At 40.8% G+C, this 17358-nt stretch overlaps 2 non-coding genes across 2 annotated transcripts; both read left to right on the top strand.

Annotated features, from left to right (window-relative positions):
• The first annotated feature begins 839 nt into the window (after positions 1 to 839).
• On the top strand, positions 840 to 1030 carry LOC140307847 (U2 spliceosomal RNA). Its single transcript, XR_011915875.1, has one exon. It is a non-coding gene; the product is annotated as a U2 spliceosomal RNA (small nuclear RNA).
• A 2798-nt stretch (positions 1031 to 3828) lies between these two features.
• On the top strand, positions 3829 to 3992 carry LOC140307805 (U1 spliceosomal RNA). The gene has a single exon (XR_011915836.1). It is a non-coding gene; the product is annotated as a U1 spliceosomal RNA (small nuclear RNA).
• Positions 3993 to 17358: the final 13366 nt, after the last annotated feature.

The raw sequence follows: 17358 nt of genomic DNA, 5'->3' as shown, positions 1-17358 counted from the left end.
CTAATTAAGCTAGCTTCGGTTTAATTAACCCCAACGGTTTGAAGGTCTGGACAGTTTCAACACGTTCATATTTCTCACTGTTGACCATTTTTGTCTAATTAAATTGAATGTTAACTTACTGTCTTAACAGCCTAATTAAGTTTGCTTACTGGGAGTGTCGGTTAGTTTTAATTGTTGGAGTGGTGGTGGTATTAAGGTTTTAGCTAACTGCCGTTAACTGTACATGTACGTAAGTTACCGTTGGTGTTTGGGTCATAGTTGTGGAGCTCCCTAAACGTTTAACTTTACTTTTTAGAAAGAATAGTTTTCAGTTTGACCACCTACAGTGCCGAGCAGGTGCGTTAGGGTATTTGCTGAGTAATTAATTCGGGAGCCGAGCATGAGGTGCGTTGGCTCTCTTCTCCATTAGAGGCCACCACAGGAGCGTTGTCAGTTTGGAGTCCGTATCGAAAAAACATTATTTTCCCTCGACTGCACTTGTCCCTTTACATTCGTTCAACTCATGAAGCTCAACTGACTATTTACTCGCACACACAAAGGTAATACACATATTGTAACGTATATGCGAGGAAAATTGAGTTTTTTCTATGTTTAAGTTTCGACGCTTCCTATTGGACTGAAGCGTACCACGTGTGCAGGAAGGGACTCGAAGCCGCATTTGTTGACAATTGTTAATTCAACTTACTCTTTCGAAACAACATCTGCGTTACAGGCGCAACGTTGTTCATCGTTAGTTTTTACTGTGACATAAATCATGTCGTATTCTATTTGATGTGTCTAACCGTGAGTTAGAATGACGTTGCGGAGAATGACTTGGTTTCCTCCGACCTATTTCTGGTATCGCTTCTCGGCCTTTTGGCTAAGATCAAGTGTAGTATCTGTTCTTATCAGTTTAATATCTGATACGTCCCCTACCCGGGGACCATATATTAAATTGATTTTTGGAATAGGGAGATGGAATAGGGGCTTGCTCCGTCCACTCCACGCATCGACCTGGTATTGCAGTATTTCCAGGAACGGTGCACCCCCTAATAGTGTGAAAAATAATGAGATTTAAGCGTGCATGTTGTATTGTTTCTGGTGAATAAATGCATCTGTTATTTTGTCTTGGTTACCATTACTTGTTGTAAATATAAAGTATTTTTAATGAAGTTCTTTACCCTCTTCTGTGCTGGGCGTTACATTTTTTACTTTGATTCTCTGTTCCTGTTTATCTGTCCTTACATTGCTACTCTTCCAAACTTCATCCAGGAAAAACTTCTAGTTTCTTGGTTCCGTGCCTGGAACAAGCATGTGATCAACAGGGAGTGCGTGATGTCATTTTACTCATTGGCGGAGCACACATTTTAAAGGTAAATGTAGGAAGTCAGAATTAAGATCGAGATGTGATTAATTGTGCAGCTCTATACACAGCCACCAACAAACAACCCACTACACACTGGGCTGTAGTTCTGCTTATATAAGATGCCAGATTCAAACAAGAATAGATCAGCATAAAAATGCCCCGTAGCTCCACTTTTATATTGTTTCAACTTTTCTTTTTGCCTTCTTTTTAAACTATATTTTTCCTGTTTTTAATCGAACAGAATATATTTAATTGGCAGTATATTAGGTGTAGTGTATGTGAAAGTATTGTGTATTTAAAGTCAACATCAGGACCATCTGTAATGGATTATTTAAGTTTTTAATCCAAATAACTATTCAGACACATTTGTACACGGGTTCAGCATCTCTGTACATGAAAGACTGATATGAATCTGCTCCTTCTGGTGTAGCAACAACACCCCCCTCCTCAACTCTGAAGCTTTAACAATGAGCTCACAGCTCTGCTGTTCACTGTCTTTGCAGAAATGAACAGAGACGAGTGGAAGGTCTTCTGTGAAAGAGTCTTGTGTTTAAACTCAGCATCACAGCCTGAGTGTAATGCACAGTTCAAACGCATGAAGTTGTATTTAGATAATTGTCATAGAAATAACTGCAGTTAATAATTTCATAATTCACCTAAACTCTATAAAGAATAACGGCTGTTTATTGAAAGTAAAGAGAGGAATGTAAATGGGCAATTAAATGTCTTTTGGGCTCCCTAAACAAGGACCACACAGGACAGATATGGCACGCTCACAGTTGGAGGCAGAAATTAAACAAGACGGCTCCATTAAAAGGTAGTAATCTCTATCAGTCTGTCACCTATCATACTGTGGAAAACTCGAAATAGGACATTTCTGTTGAGTTGATGTGATGATGCAAATATTATTACATTTGTCTGATAATTATGATTACATGATTGGCTAATTGTTACACATCTGTTTTACTCAGAGTACCTTTTTTTTTTTTTTCCAAGACACTGACACAGAGGCAGAGAGAAAAATCTTCACAGAAATCGCATATGGACGTACACAAGGTGAGTAAGTGGTCGCTCAGTGAGTCCATCAGACATTTTCTGTCATATGAATGTGTCCACGTGTGTGCCAGAATATCACAGACGGTGTATGTACTTGTGATGAGATTACATAGGATACATGTTTATACGGAGTGTAAACACAGCCTGTTGGTCGGGTTCAATAAATGTCAGAATTCATTCAGTCCTTTCCTCTAATGTACTTACACCCTGACAAACACAGTGCACACTGTGTATAAAATGCATTGCATGATTGCAGGGTTTCACAGGTAGTAAATACTAATAATGTACATATTTAGGCTACATTTTACATAAATTCTCCCTCAAAATTCTGCTGTTCACATTCATAGTCGTCTTATTGGTGCACAGACAGAGAAAGTGACTTCTGTCTCCTCCCACATCACTTTAAGTCACTGTTTGGTGTGTTGAAATATTTCTTTTTTAATCGCAGATTTGAGAAAGAATGTTTTGAGGCTTTTTATAAAAAATAATAATTTTCTGTATGGCAGCACTCGTACAATTTTATTCCCATCGTTCAACATCAATTCTCTGAAATAGATCATTTAATGTCTTTACTTTTGTTGAAATACCTCAGTGTCATTTTATAAAGTAGATCAACAGTCATGTGGCCAGTTTACTATGAACATTAAACCGAGGTTGTATGTGAAAGTATTGTGTATTTAAAGTTAACACCAGGACCATCTGTAATGGATGGATCAGATGTTTATTTCATGGTTGAATCCTGCAGTTACCTCCGTTCTCCACCAGAGACCGATAGAGCTTTGTAAGCTGGTGTGGTTTTACAGCCTGAAAAAAACATCTACATGACTTTTCTTTGTTTCTTCACACATGAAGACATAAAATCAGATGCCACATCATTTGGAACAATTCTTGTGGTTTTGATGTGTATTGTGGTAAGATCCCATTCATTATCATCCAGCCTGGTTCACACTCCACGACAGTAGGAGGCAGCAGCAGGACTGTCAGTATCCCCCCACCAGTAAACAAAGAAACAGGAAGTGGTTGCACAGTTAGCAGACAGAACATGTTTCTGTGTGTTTTTATACTTTCTCTGAATGTCAGATGTGAACAAAACAGTTTGTGATTGTAGTTTGATTCACTTAGTTTCACTTTAACTCTCTGTTGGGCTGTTAGTCATTTACAGACAGGCTGATTTATAAAACATGATGTATTTTTATAGCTTTTTGTGATCAAATACATCAGTGCATTATGGGAAACATGAGCAGTCTTTTGTAGAAATAAAATGTTAATAATCTATCAGTCCACAGATCAGTTCCCTCTGTTTTCAGATGTTGTAGCATCATCCCAGCCTCTGTAGCCTCTGGTTTAGTTAGCTTATAGACTGTTAGCACCATCAGTGTTCTCAGTATGTGTGCGAGTGAGTCCCCCCTCAGTGATCTGTACAACTCATACTTACCTGGCAGGGGAGATACCATGATCATGAAGGTGGTTCACCCAGGGCGAGGCTCAGCCATTGCACTCCGGCTGTACTGACCTTTGCGAATTCCCCAAATGTGGGAATCTCGACTGCATAATTTCTGGTAGTGGGGGACTGCGTTCGCGCTCTCCCCTGATCAACTTGTTCAAAGAGAAGTATAAATTCTAACGTTTAATGATATACGAGTAGTATTGTGTATCTTCTGAGATTACATCAGTCTGAATCTGTTTTTTTTAAACATAATTGAATTTGGTGATATTGTGTCAAACACAAATGTCACCTTAAAGCACTTAAAAAATAGTTTAATTCAAGTGTTCACACTGTTCAACCTTCTCAAAGAAAAGTTAAAATTAGTCTCAGTTTGGTATTTTTTTTACCATTTCATTCAGTTGTCAAAGCACCAAATCACAACTCATGTCACCACAAGGCACTTCAAAGAGACACTCCATGCTCTTTAAGCTCGACAGAAGGCTGATTACGACCTATTCGTGCACCTTCAGGACCGTGGTTGGGAAACACTGCAGTAGGAAACATTTTGAAACCAGAAAAAGTGAGAACCAAAATATTCAAACAAGAAACTTATTTAAAATCAGATGTTGAGTCGATGTGCAGCCATCATGTAAAGTTAAATTATGTTGAAAGTTAAATATACACCAAATAATTGACCTTAATTGTACCATTGTGGCCCTGTGATGGACTGGCGACCTGTCCAGGCTGTACCAGCCTTTCGCCCGATGACTGCTGGGATAGGCTCCAGGCCTATAATGATAATGTCACATGTTTGACATTTCACAAATATCCACACCACGATTGTGTACCTGGGATTATGTTGGGTAAAGCTTTGTGGAGTAAGACACACCCACCTTATTCATGTTAGTAAGTAAAGTTTATTTATAAAGCACCTTTCTCAGATAACAAATCACCAATAAGATAAAATGTAGACAATAAAATGTAGTAAAAGCAAAAGAAAATCTCATTTAAAGCTGCGCATCCCATAGTTGAACTAAACGTAGTAGAGTCCAGTTTGAACCAATCAGAAAGATATTGAGGAGCTTTACCATATTTAATACAAAGCGAGATTATAAAATCAGAGTTGTGTCTGTCACTTCCAGTTAATAATAAAAAGTAAAGAGTGCGTTGAAATAAAAGCATCTATAACCATCCAGTTACAACTTTGCCACCAGCTTTTTTTTTTTTTAAACTTAACTTTGAAATATTCCCACAAGTGGAAAAAGCAGTTTGTTTGGAGCGATGGTCTGAAGACACTGACTGGTCAGATGCAACACCTTCATTTCTCAGTGTGGACTGGGAGCCTGAAGAGCCAGTTTGTTGCCTGGTTTGTGAGTCACTGTCAGGGACAATGATCCGACATTCTGTCTTATCTGGATCTGTTTTGTTTGACGTCTGGCCAGCAACTCGTTAAATGTGACAGTTTGTAATCTTTATGTTATCAGATATTGATTTATTCACTTATGTGACCTGGAGGAAGAATGTGTGGCTGCTGTGATTACACATGACATACAAACAATGTTCACTTTGTATTTCACATGATTAGCATTCATGTCATATTGACTTCTTGTTTGTCAGGTGTCTTCAAAGAGGCTGACTCTGTCATCCAGCCCATCAGGACCTTTCAGATCCTCAAGGGTCACGTGGATGAGCCTTAAAGTAAGTGTCCCGTGAGCATCTGCACGTGATGTAAAGGGACAAGATCCCGTCGGGTCCTTGGTCCTTAATGAGGAGCTCCAGGAATGTGTGGTACCTGGAGTGAGTCTTTGTGTGGATTGCTGCCCCCACTGTCCACCCAAGACTGGAACAAAGTCTCCACAGCTGTTGAGTACGTACAAGCCACGGTCCAAAACTGAATAACCACTCAGGTGAGCCTTTGCCTTCACCAGACGGCTTCTTCTCTACCTAAAAGAAACATCAAGATTGCATGATGCAATAGCTGTTGCATGTTAATGTTCGTAAAACTAAACCACACTGCAATATTTTCTGCTATTTACATTCTCTTTTGGTAGAATTTGGTAGAAATTTTTAGCACAGCGTGAAAAGTAGGGCTGCAACTAACGATTTTGATAGTCGATTAGTCATCAATTATTGAAACAATTAATCGACCAATCAGTTAATTACTAATTAAAACAATCCAAAACTGAAAAAGGATACATTCATGCCATATTTTATCTTGTCTTTTAACATTAACTGAAAATGCTAAGAAGAGTGCTGGCTGTAATGCACCAACAGTCAAATCAATACCAAAAAGTGAAAAAGAATACAGCAACTTTGGACTGTGAAGCGGAATAATACAATTTTAATGTTGCACTTTAATGTTAAAATCCAAGACAACTCCTCTTATTTATAGCTAGCAGGCTACGCTAACAAGCTAAGTATCTTAACAGCGGAGCAATGTCAGTTTTAAATTTTTCCCACTTTTTTTTTTAATTCGTTCTTGATCGGTATCATGTCAATTCTTACATTTGAACAAGAATTATATACTAAATTACAACATAAACAGTCAAACTACAGAGGCTTTACTCATGTTATTTATACACATTTGGTAAGGATTTTGGTATTTTCCACACACCTATTCAACCAAGATATTAACAAGGACCACAATCTCTGGGCAAATTGGCATGACCAAAACAGGTGTGTCACCGTTTCATCCTCCCGCCATTTGACCGAGAACACAGGGCACTTCCTGAGCAATTTTGTCTTTCCAGAAAGGTTCGTGGGCAGATGCTGGTGAGCGATAGACCAAGCCAGGTCCTTGTGTATATTTAGCTGGGATTTACTATTTGTTATTTCCTTGCCAGTTTACATCCAGTTTATCCTCTGTCAGTTTACCCAGCGGCGTCATCCTTGTTGGAATATGCCGCCATTTTTCCTGTTTTGGCTCTGGTTAGGTCTTTGGTTGAGGTTGGGAGCCGTGCAGATTGTAGCTCTCCTGGAGGAGGTGGAGCCAGGAATGAGTGCCTTGATGCAGCAACAATCCCTCCAGGTTTCGGTCATATGAAACAGGTCCTGACGCTAAAGGTACTCCTACGTGTGTGAACGTTACGGTCTGCGACACGCTGCTCAGTAAAGATGAAACATATGCAAGTTTTCTTTGTTTTGTTTTTTTTAAATTGGAAAAAAAGTTAATGGGAAACGTCATACAGTACGAGATCATAAGCAGATTCTAAGTGTTATTAAAAAGTTGATGTCTGAACAGATAATATAATAATAAATTTGGTATTGTAAACGATACCAAAAAATATTTACAGTCACAATAATAAAAGCAATATAATAATTAAATTTAACATATTTGTAATGAAATTAATTGAGTGACTTCTTTAAAGGCTGACACATGCACACACAATGCTGAGGATATGGCAGCGAACACGGCTTGATGAGCCACGCTAAGTTGCGTTAAAATAGCAGGATTCCACACAAGACACCGACCCTTTGCGCCGCCTTCTCAGAAAACAACCTCCATCTGCATCTCCTCCTCAGCTGGATATATCCGGGGCGAAAGAAGAGCAAATAATTGATGATTTTCCTTTGATATAATCTAACAATTAGTTGAACTTATTTAAAATATTGATTTGAATCATTGTTATTTAATGTGTAATTCTAACCTTTCTCTTTCTGAACACTTACTTTCTCCTTCTCATAAATATACTTTCTGAACCTCTTCATCGTCACACTTGTGATGTGGGTCACCGGTGTGTTCAACCACCTCCTCACTGAGCTGGACGCCTTCAGTGCTCTGCCTCTCTCGCTGTCAGTGAACTGCTCTGACTTGTTCTTGAATTTTCCATGCCGAGTGTAGAGCTCCCACATCTCCTTTCTGTCCATAGATACACCCGTCGACGTTGGCCTCAAGGAGAATGGAGACTTGTGGGAAGCTCTGCGTATTCGGTGAGGAAGTCTTTCACCCACTGGTTCACTGCCTCTCCTCGTTTATGGGGGTTTGTCTTCTCTACTCTGTGATTATCAAGTATGCTGGAATGATATACATTACTTTAATTCAAACAAGTATCATTTATATCATCCGACTGTGATAAACAGATTAGTAATGAACTAAAATGAAACAGACGTGTAAACATGCCACCAAATTTTTAAGCAAAGTCTTAAATTTAATGTGCTTACTACTTCACATTTTTTGTGTACTTGTACAGTAAAAGTAAAAATACTTAAATACGTACTTAATTAATACGTAAAATATGAGGAGGCGTTCACAAGTAATTTTTTCCAAGCCAAGTCTCTCGCCAACACCAAATCAAATTCTGACCTTAGAGCTGCACAATCCTCGTATGGAACAGTATACAAAAGGATCAGTTGTAGGTTATCTATTTCCGTTTATATTTTAAGCATTGAGGCCGCGCGGTGGTGTGGTCACAGTGAGAGGGTTCCGGGTTCGATCCCCGCCTGGGGCCTTTCTGTGTGGAGTTTGCATGTTCTCCCCGTGTATGCGTGGGTTCTCTCCAGGTACTCCGGCTTCCTCCCACCGTCCAAAAAACATGCACGTTAGGTTAATTGGTGACTCTAAAGATTGTCCTTAGGAGTGAGTGTGAGCGTGTGTGGTTGTTTGTCTCTATGTGGCCCTGTGATGGACTGGCGACCTGTCCAGGGTGTACCCCACCTTTCGCCCGATGACTGCTGGGATAGGCTCCAGCCCCCCCGCGCGACCCGACTGACGGTATAGAAAATGGATGGATTTTAAGCATTTAATTATATAAATTTGTTTACTATAATTATTTATCTTATTTTAATCATTTTTATTTTCTCTTGCGTGCATTTGTCTCCAGTTTTTGTCTTAAATTGTTCTTTGTTTTTAATCCTTTTTTTTTCTAAACTATTGTTTACTTCACTTGTTCCGTCTTGTTTATTATTATAATCAGTCAGTCAACCTGCTGTAAACCACTTTGAACTAGTGATGTCAGTCGCGAACGAGTCGGCTCTTTTAAGTGAACGATGGGACCAGCTCACGGCCGTCCGCGAGCCGTCTTTTAGTTTTACTTTTCGCTTTTGGAAAAGTACCTGTGGGCACTGCGGGCGTTGGCGACAGGTGTCACCTGCATGCTGTGCAACCAATCGTGAGGATTGACAAGGATCATACCACCAAGCAACGTCAGTCCCCTCTGAAAGGATCTTTTCTACAACAGAGCAGATGATAACAGAGAGAAGAAACCGGATCAGCTGAGGCACTTCGCTTTTTCAAAAAAATAAGAAGTTGGATGTTGGTGGTTAGTTCATAGCGACACCTAAAACTGGCGCTCCCGGTGGACTCACCATTGTCATATCTGATGTTGAAGATGCTCTCTTTGTACATGGCGCATGCGTGACGGTGTCAGGGCCACAGATCAAGCACAAATGAAAAAGACGAATGACAGCTAAATAACGACAATAAAATAACATGAAATAACGGTTTTTCACGAGTCTTGGGTAAGTTGAAGTCACAGTTTAATGCGACTTCAACTCAAGTCCAAGTCCCCATCTCTGGTGTGGATATATATACATAAACATATATATACAGCTGTTAAAATGCAAATTTATACATCTAGAGCTTACAGTTAAAAACAAATCTAAATAAGGTAATTAATATTTGATTTATGTAGAAATTTAACTTCGTTTAGCTGCAGGCAGATGGCTTTGCCAGTCAGAGCCCTTAAACACCAACTAGCAATTAAGGGAAACCATCATCTTAAATAAAAACGTTACGTGAAGTTATTAGTCTGCTTCATTTCTTATGTGTAAGATGCCAGTTTTAAGTACTGTCCCTGAGTAGAGCAATATGGCCGCCTGCTGGTCATCATCATAGTTTGTAAGAGCTGCTGATTTGTTTTACATACACCTTGGCATTAAATAATTTCCAAATGACTTTACAACAAGATAAATAAGAAAATGTATTCCATGTTTGCCATTTTAAATGCTTAGTAGATTAATGTAGCCTATGTGAACCCACTTTGATGATTTATTTATTTCGAACATGCAAAAAAAAGGAACTTTAGTCTGAGACAAGAGAAAAAGAAATACAAACGGTATCATTATTAAAAACACTGAAAATAATATTTCCATATCCGAAAAGGAGTGGGAGGAAGTACAAACTTGTTTAATCCCGGTGTCTATAAATTATTTTAATTAATCACTTTCCATTAATATAGTTATAATACACAACATTCAAAACAATACGAAAAAGAATCTGTGACATGAATCTGCATCAAGTTTATTCTACATATAGATGTGTACTTCTACCAGGGGTCGCGTTAACTGAATATTTTCCGTCGTTGACCGTTTTTTAAAACGTGATGGAAAAGAACCTGAAGGCCATCTGTCATTTTGACAGATTGCAATTCACACCGCTGACCACTTGGTGGCGAGTGAGCATATTAATCAGCTGTTGTCTCTCTTGATGCATGACCTCGTTGGCTTCACAAGGAAAAATGTCACTGCAGCCAAGTGTCCGAATTTTCTTCAAAAACCCAATAACGATGACTGTGTTGAGAAAAGAGGGACTGATGCAGTGGAAGATGAAGGACAAACAAGTAATCAAGGACAGATCACTTGAGACATTTGATTACGCACAAGTGGACACGTAATTCAAGTCCATGCAGACCAGGAGGAAAGTGTGAGACTGCGTTCAGGCCACAGCAGGCGAACTGTTCAGATTTTAGTGTAATCGTTTCATTTCATTGTTCATATGTAGCTACTGGGGCCACAGTCAGTGTGGTGTGGATTCTCTGTTCAGCTTGTTCGGACTGAATATTAATTAAAAATGAATGAAAATGAAATGCTATTGAACATATGTCATTATTATCATTTTTAAAATGAAAGCGACGGGTAAAAATAGATTAAGACGGGATTTTTATGACCCTGTCAGTGAAAATGACGGACAATGGAAAAAGTCTGGCGCAACCTCTGATCAAAAGTGCTGTTTTTTCTGTATATAGATGTGTACTTACACACACAAACTGAAGGTAACACAGAAAATAAATGAAATAGGTAACAATAAATACCTGGTGACAGTCGGACATCTTCATTCTTGTACTTTGTAAAAGTCATCTCTCTGTACCACTTTTTAAACTGGTTTAGGTTTGGACATTCCTTCAGTTCCACATGCAAACTGTTCCATAGCTTCACTCCACATATAGACACAGAAACTTCTTCTTGTCGTATGCACAGTCAGAGTCTTGTAAGTAAATGTTCCCCCATAAATTATAACCCTCTTCCCTTTCAGTGATTCATTTTTGAAGATTTCTTGGCTTTGCTTTAAATATTACTTGTGCTGTCTGTATTCCAGAAGATATTTCAATTTGAATAGTTTTGATTGTAAGAATAATGGATTTGTATGATCCCTATATCCTGCCCCATGAATGATCCGTATGGCTTTCTTTTGCAGAATAATCCAACCAAGGCTTCTATCGAGTCAGAGAAGAATCCAGAGTCCACACAAACAGATGCCTGCCGTCAGTCTGTGGACCCAAACACTCAGGACAACTTGATGCTGGGAGATGAAGCAGCACCAGACTCTGACCAGAAACCTGTCTCCTCTTTGAGTCCATCTGTGAACGGCTGTTCCAGAAAGTTTGGGCTGAAGTTGATTTACAGATGGTTACGGAGGAGTTAAGGAAGCCTGCAGTCTGGCACCGACAGGGCTGACGTGGGATTTCAAGCACCCTCAATGATAAAAGATCTCATAGGCAAGATGTGCCAAATAAGCAACACTGAAAAGAGAACAAATACTGAAATCCCCATCCCATTGGGATTCAAAGAGAAGAAAAAGGATCCCACTGAGGTGGCAGCAACTGAAGAAGTAAAGCAGAGCTGTCCACCTAAGACACCAGGAGCTGATGGGAAAATCAGAAACCATGAGCCAGCTCCTGAGTATGAACAAGGACCTGTGTCATCTTTTAAAGCTCTCTCAATATTACAAAATACTAAAAACACCAAACAAATACTGGCAGAAATTTTGAATAATATCATAGAAAGTATTGTGGATGCAAAAAATAAAAGTTTAACTTCTGCAGATGTGGAGGCCACTGTTGGTGACACGGTGCCCAAAACCTTTGCAAACATTTAACCATTTACTGGTCAAAGAGGTGGCGGAGAGAGTCGAGCGTTCCTCCTCTGGAAAGGACCACGGAGACCCTGGTAGCAAATCTGGCTCCCGCAGAGCTGATATGATATTGCAAGCATCCTTAGTGACAAGAGATCTCATCTGCAAGATGTGCAATATCAGAAACACTGAGGTGGCAGCGACTGAAGAAACAACTCAGAGCTGTTCACTTCACACACCAGGAGCTGAGGAGAAGATCAAAAACATGAGCCCGCTCCTGAGAAAGAAGAGCATTTTACGATGATTTCAGAAAAGAAGACTTTGGAAGAGAGAGCGTCTCCTGCTCCTCGTCAGAAACCTAAAAACAAAGGACTGAGAAGCAGGATCAAGAGCTTCTTTTTAAGAAAAATGTGCAAAATCACACCGATGGAGGACTCTGTTCCTGAAGAACAGACCTCAGAGGTAACAACTGTGGAGGAATTTATTCATAAAGAACTTACACTTGTGGAGGATTTTATTGCCGAGGATTCTGTTGACGAGGAATTATTCCCTCAGCAGCAGGAGTCATCAGAAGTCACTGCTGCTGAGGTCGTAAAGCCTGAGGCCGCAGATTCAGTCGGTGCCCTCCTATCTGAAGAACATGAAGAGGAAGAAGAACGAAGAGCATACCTAGTCCTACTGGTTGGCTCACTTATTAAGAAGGCCAGTGACAAGTCAAAGCTGAGATGTTCTCCATCAGACTGTGATGCCATCAGTGAGCGACTTTTTATGAAAATCTGGACTGAGGTTAAGGGACAACATTTCGCAACAAACCAGGAGAGAACAAAAAAGTTAATCGAGATCATTTTTAAAAGTCTTTGCAAGCAATGGAGCTGTGCAGCAGACTCTGTGCTGCCTTTGATGATGTTAGGAGACCCATTAGTGGACAACATCCTTGTCTCCTATTTCAAAAAACACCTGAAACCCGACAAGAAACCCGGCATCACCAAAAGATTGTTTTCTGAAACTGTAAAGAACAAGAATTACCAGAAGAAACATCCAAACCAGCTGTGCAGCTACTTATTGACAGATTTATTCTACATATGGGTCTGAACTCAGAGAACAGAAGTCTTTGATTCCATCTGTGAGCGGCTGTTCCAGAATGTTTGGGCTGAAGTTGATAAACAGTAGAAGAAGACAGATGGTTCAGGAGGAGTTAAGGAAACCTTGAACAGAGGTGTTCTCGGGTATCACCTTCCCAGCACCAACTGTGCAGCCTGGACACTCAGAGACTGTCTCCTCCCTAGATGGAGCTTTTCAGGGTGTCATGACGGATGCAGAACACAACAAGACTTTGGAAGAGAGAGTTTCTCCAGCTCCTCGTCCAAAATTAAAGAGAAAAAGACTTCTTTTTGAAAAGATTTCTCCTGCTGTGGTACCAGTGCAGTCACCAGCTGTACCTGAGATCTTTGTTCCTCAGCAGCAATCAGGAGAGATCACACCTGTGGAGGACTTTGTATGTATGAAATGGACTAATTTGGAATTTAATAATAGGATTTGATTGGATTGTGATTGTACTACAATGAACTGGAGTCTAACTGGTGCCTAATAAAGTGCCTTGAGATGACATTTGTTGTACCGTATTTTTCGGACTATAAGCCGCGACTTTTTCCCCATTTTTCCCCCATTTTTCGACCCTGCGGCTTATATAACAGTGCGGCTTATCTATGGATTTTTACAGCTAACGGCCACTAGGGGGATACCTAAATCTATGGATTTTACCATCCACCATGTTGACGTCACATTTGCTTCAACACACAAGTAGCCGCGCGCGGGAACGCGGAGGTCCTCTGGAAGCAGACTTCTACCGGAGTGGTACGAGACAGAACGACAGCGAGAAAGACGGCCATTTTGAGCGCAAGACAGTTTGTGAGACACCCTCATTATGGAAAACAAACGTAGAAATGCATATGATGCAGCTTTTAAGTTAAAAGCAGTCAATTTAGCAGTAAACGAAGGAAATAGAACCGCTGCACGTAACCTTGGAATCAACGAGTCAATGGTGAGACGTTGGAGACGCCAGCAGGAAGAATTGTCTCAATGCAAAAAGTAAAAAAAAGCTTTCAGAGGTCACAAAAGCAAATGGCCTGAACTTGAAGACGTTCTCGAAGATTGGGTGAACACACAAAGAACAGACGGCCGAGGTGTTTCCACCGTGCAGATCCGACTGAAGGCCAAAGCAGTCGCCACCGAAATGAAAATTGAACATTTTAGAGGTGGACCATCCTAGTGTTTCCGATTTATGAAGCGAAAGGGACTGTCCATCAGGGCGCGGACGACTGTGTGCCAGCAACTCCCTCCCGACTACCAGGAAAAAATAACAAACTTTGGCGAATTCACACAAAGAAAGATAGAGGAATACTCCATCGGACCGGACCAGATCATAAATATGGATGAAGTGCCATTAACATTTGACCTGCCTCTCACTAGGACTGTTAACAAGAAAGGTGAATCGTCCGTCACGTTGAGAACCACTGGACACGAGCGAACACATTTCACTTGTGTTCTTGGCTGCACAGCATCTGGAGTGAAGCTTCCGCCAATGGTGATTTTTAAGAGGACTACAATGCCAAAAGAAAAGATCCCAAACGGCATCTCCTTTAAAGTCAACAAGAAAGGGTGGATGATGGAAAGCGTAATGAAGGAGTGGCTGAATGAGTGCTACGTCAAACGCCCTGGAGGATACTTTCGGCAAAAAAAAGCTTTGCTAGTTTTGGACAGTATGAGGGCGCATATAACAGATTCGGTTAAAGCAGCCATCAAGAGCACAAACTCTGTTCCAGCTTTGATTCCTGGGGGCACAACGAAGCATCTGCAGCCACTCGACATCAGTGTCAATCGTGCATTCAAAGTGGCACTACGCGTTCAGTGGGAGGCGTGGATGACGAGGGGTGATAAATCGTTCACCAAAACGGGTCGCATGAGAAAAGCCACCTTCGCACAAGTTTGCGAATGGATCCTGATGGCGTGGAGGAGTGTAAAAAAATCCACAATCACCAACGGGTTCAGAAAGGCTGGACTGCTGCGTGATGGAGAGGAGGATGCCGCCACACCTGAGGCCTTTCAGAGGCTGTTCGATTCCGACAGTGACGAAGAGGAGTTCGTTGGTTTTGAGAGCGACATCGAAAGAGAGGGGAGAGTGGCTGACGAAGCCCTGAACCTATTTGTTTCCGACACGGAAGATGAGGAATTTTGTGGTTTTAGTGCGGAGGAAGAAGACGAAGATGAGGATTAATGACTTGACTTTTCTGGTTACAGCCGTGTACTTCACCAAAGATGAAGAGGAGGGTTACCGTAATAACTTTTCTGGTAGGCTGATAAGCGTTTTTTTAAGCAGCCGTGTTACTGCAATTTTAGGTTTACTGTCGTGTTACAGGCACTTTATTTGTTGATGATGTTGATGAAGAGGAGGATTACGGTAATAACTTTTCTGGTAGGCTGATAACCGTTTTTTTAAGCAGCCGTGTTACTGCAATTTTAGGTTTACTGTCGTGTTACAGGCACTTTATTTGTTGTTGATGATGTTGATGAAGATGAAGAGGAGGATTACGGTAATAACTTTTCTGGTAGGCTGATAACCGTATATTTTAAGCAGCCGTGTTACTGCAATTTAGACTTACTGTCGTGTTACAGGCATTTTATTTGTTGTTGTAGCTTTATATGTTCTGTATCTTCTGTAGCTACTATTGCACTAAATGGTTGAAAACGTTATGCAACTTGTGTTGAAATGTTAATAAATAGAAGCTTCCCCAAACAGTTGTCTCTTTCCCAACAATCCCCTCTGTGCACGAACCATATGGTAATTAAACATAAAAAACCTGCGGCTTATAGTCAGGTGCGGCTTGTATATGTACAAATAATGCAATTTAGCTTCTGCGGCTTATATTCAGGTGCGGCTAATAGTCCGGAAAGTACGGTAATTTGGTGCCGTATAAATAAAATAAAACTGTATGGAGGACTTTGTACCTGAGGAACAGGAACAAAATCCAAAAGAAACTAAACTCAGTGTGCTGAATCATCATTATCAGCAAGTCCTCCAATGAACCAGCTTAAATTTTACAGTACAAATGACCTGTTTCTGTGAGGTTCTCAGTAAGCCCCTCATCCACCTGTTAATTCAGGGTTTCACAGCTAAAATCAGTCTGAATCATAAAAACTGTCCACTGGGGAGCTTCAGGTCTACGAGACAGTAAGGCAGCAACATCTGCAAACTTCACTTACTTTGCTTATGACCATCAAGGGTCAGTCAACCTTATTACCATCTACTGATTCAGTCTCTACCACCACCTCACCGTCTTCATCACAGAACACCGGAGGCTTGAGTTCAGTGCTGAGATCAATGAAGACAATCTACAGGACACACCCTGCTCCTCCTGGATTTCCAGCTGGTCACTTCTCCAAAGGTCAACAATGAGTTCAACCCTCATGGAGTTGGATGTTCCCCTGGTGGTTCCTCCTCTTCCTCACGCCTGAGGGAATCTTTGATGAAGCTGTCCCTGGATACCTTTGGGAGTTCTTTAGGAGCAGACATTGATCCAGGAACTTGACGTCAGAAACAAATATGGAAGATCAGGGTCATCGGATTTGCTGCCCCAGTGGCGTTGGTGGGTGTCAGGGAAGGGGTGTGTTCATGAACACAACAGCTGGAAGTACAAACAAAGAGGCAGAGAACGTCATGGTGTTTACAGCTCAGATGAAGGACGTATTCTGCTTCCTTTAACAGGGAAAAAACATCCAAATACTTTCAGAGATACTTAGATTGTTCCCCTCTAAAGTTACAATACCTTCAAATTCCACAGTAATGCTGTCATAAAGAGGGTTGTCAGAGAAAATAGACTCTAAGATACTTATCAAAAATGAAAATGACTGTCTGATTAGATATCTGTTACAACAATATCGATACCGACGGAGCCGTCTTTGCCACAGCTTAAAACAGCTCCCCTCACAGGCTGTGTTTAAAACACTGAACTGGTTGCTGTCCCAGCACGGAACTGACATCATTTTTATTGTTCTGAAACCTTCAGACCATTTCGTCCTCAGCATGACAGTATTTTAGATACAGGCACACCAAAGAGACATTTTAACCATCGTCACATATCTTATAAAAACCAGGAAGGAGCAGGAATCTACCCGTGTCTGCTCAGCAAGCAGCTTACTGTCTCTTTGCTCGGCCATTTAATCTGGAGTGTATTTTTCAAAAGAAATGAGCATTTTCACCTGTGACAAAACACCGTATTCCCCCCCACCCCCTTTCTCCTCATCAGCGGTTGTTGTGTTTGGTTAATCCTGTGAGCAGGAATGACCTCCTGTACTGTTCTGTGCTGCAGCAGAGCTGAAGGAGCCTCTGATTGAAGGCACTTTGTTGTTGCATCACTGCTTTATATAGAGGGTGTGCAGTATTGTCCAGTACGTTCATCAAGCTGT

This window comes from Leuresthes tenuis, unplaced genomic scaffold, assembly GCF_036924035.1.
Source record: "Leuresthes tenuis unplaced genomic scaffold, fLeuTen1.0.hap1 SCAF_5, whole genome shotgun sequence".
Taxonomy (NCBI): domain Eukaryota; kingdom Metazoa; phylum Chordata; class Actinopteri; order Atheriniformes; family Atherinopsidae; genus Leuresthes; species Leuresthes tenuis.
The sequence above is the reverse complement of the archived record's forward strand: the minus strand, read 5'-3'. Positions and strand labels throughout refer to the sequence as shown.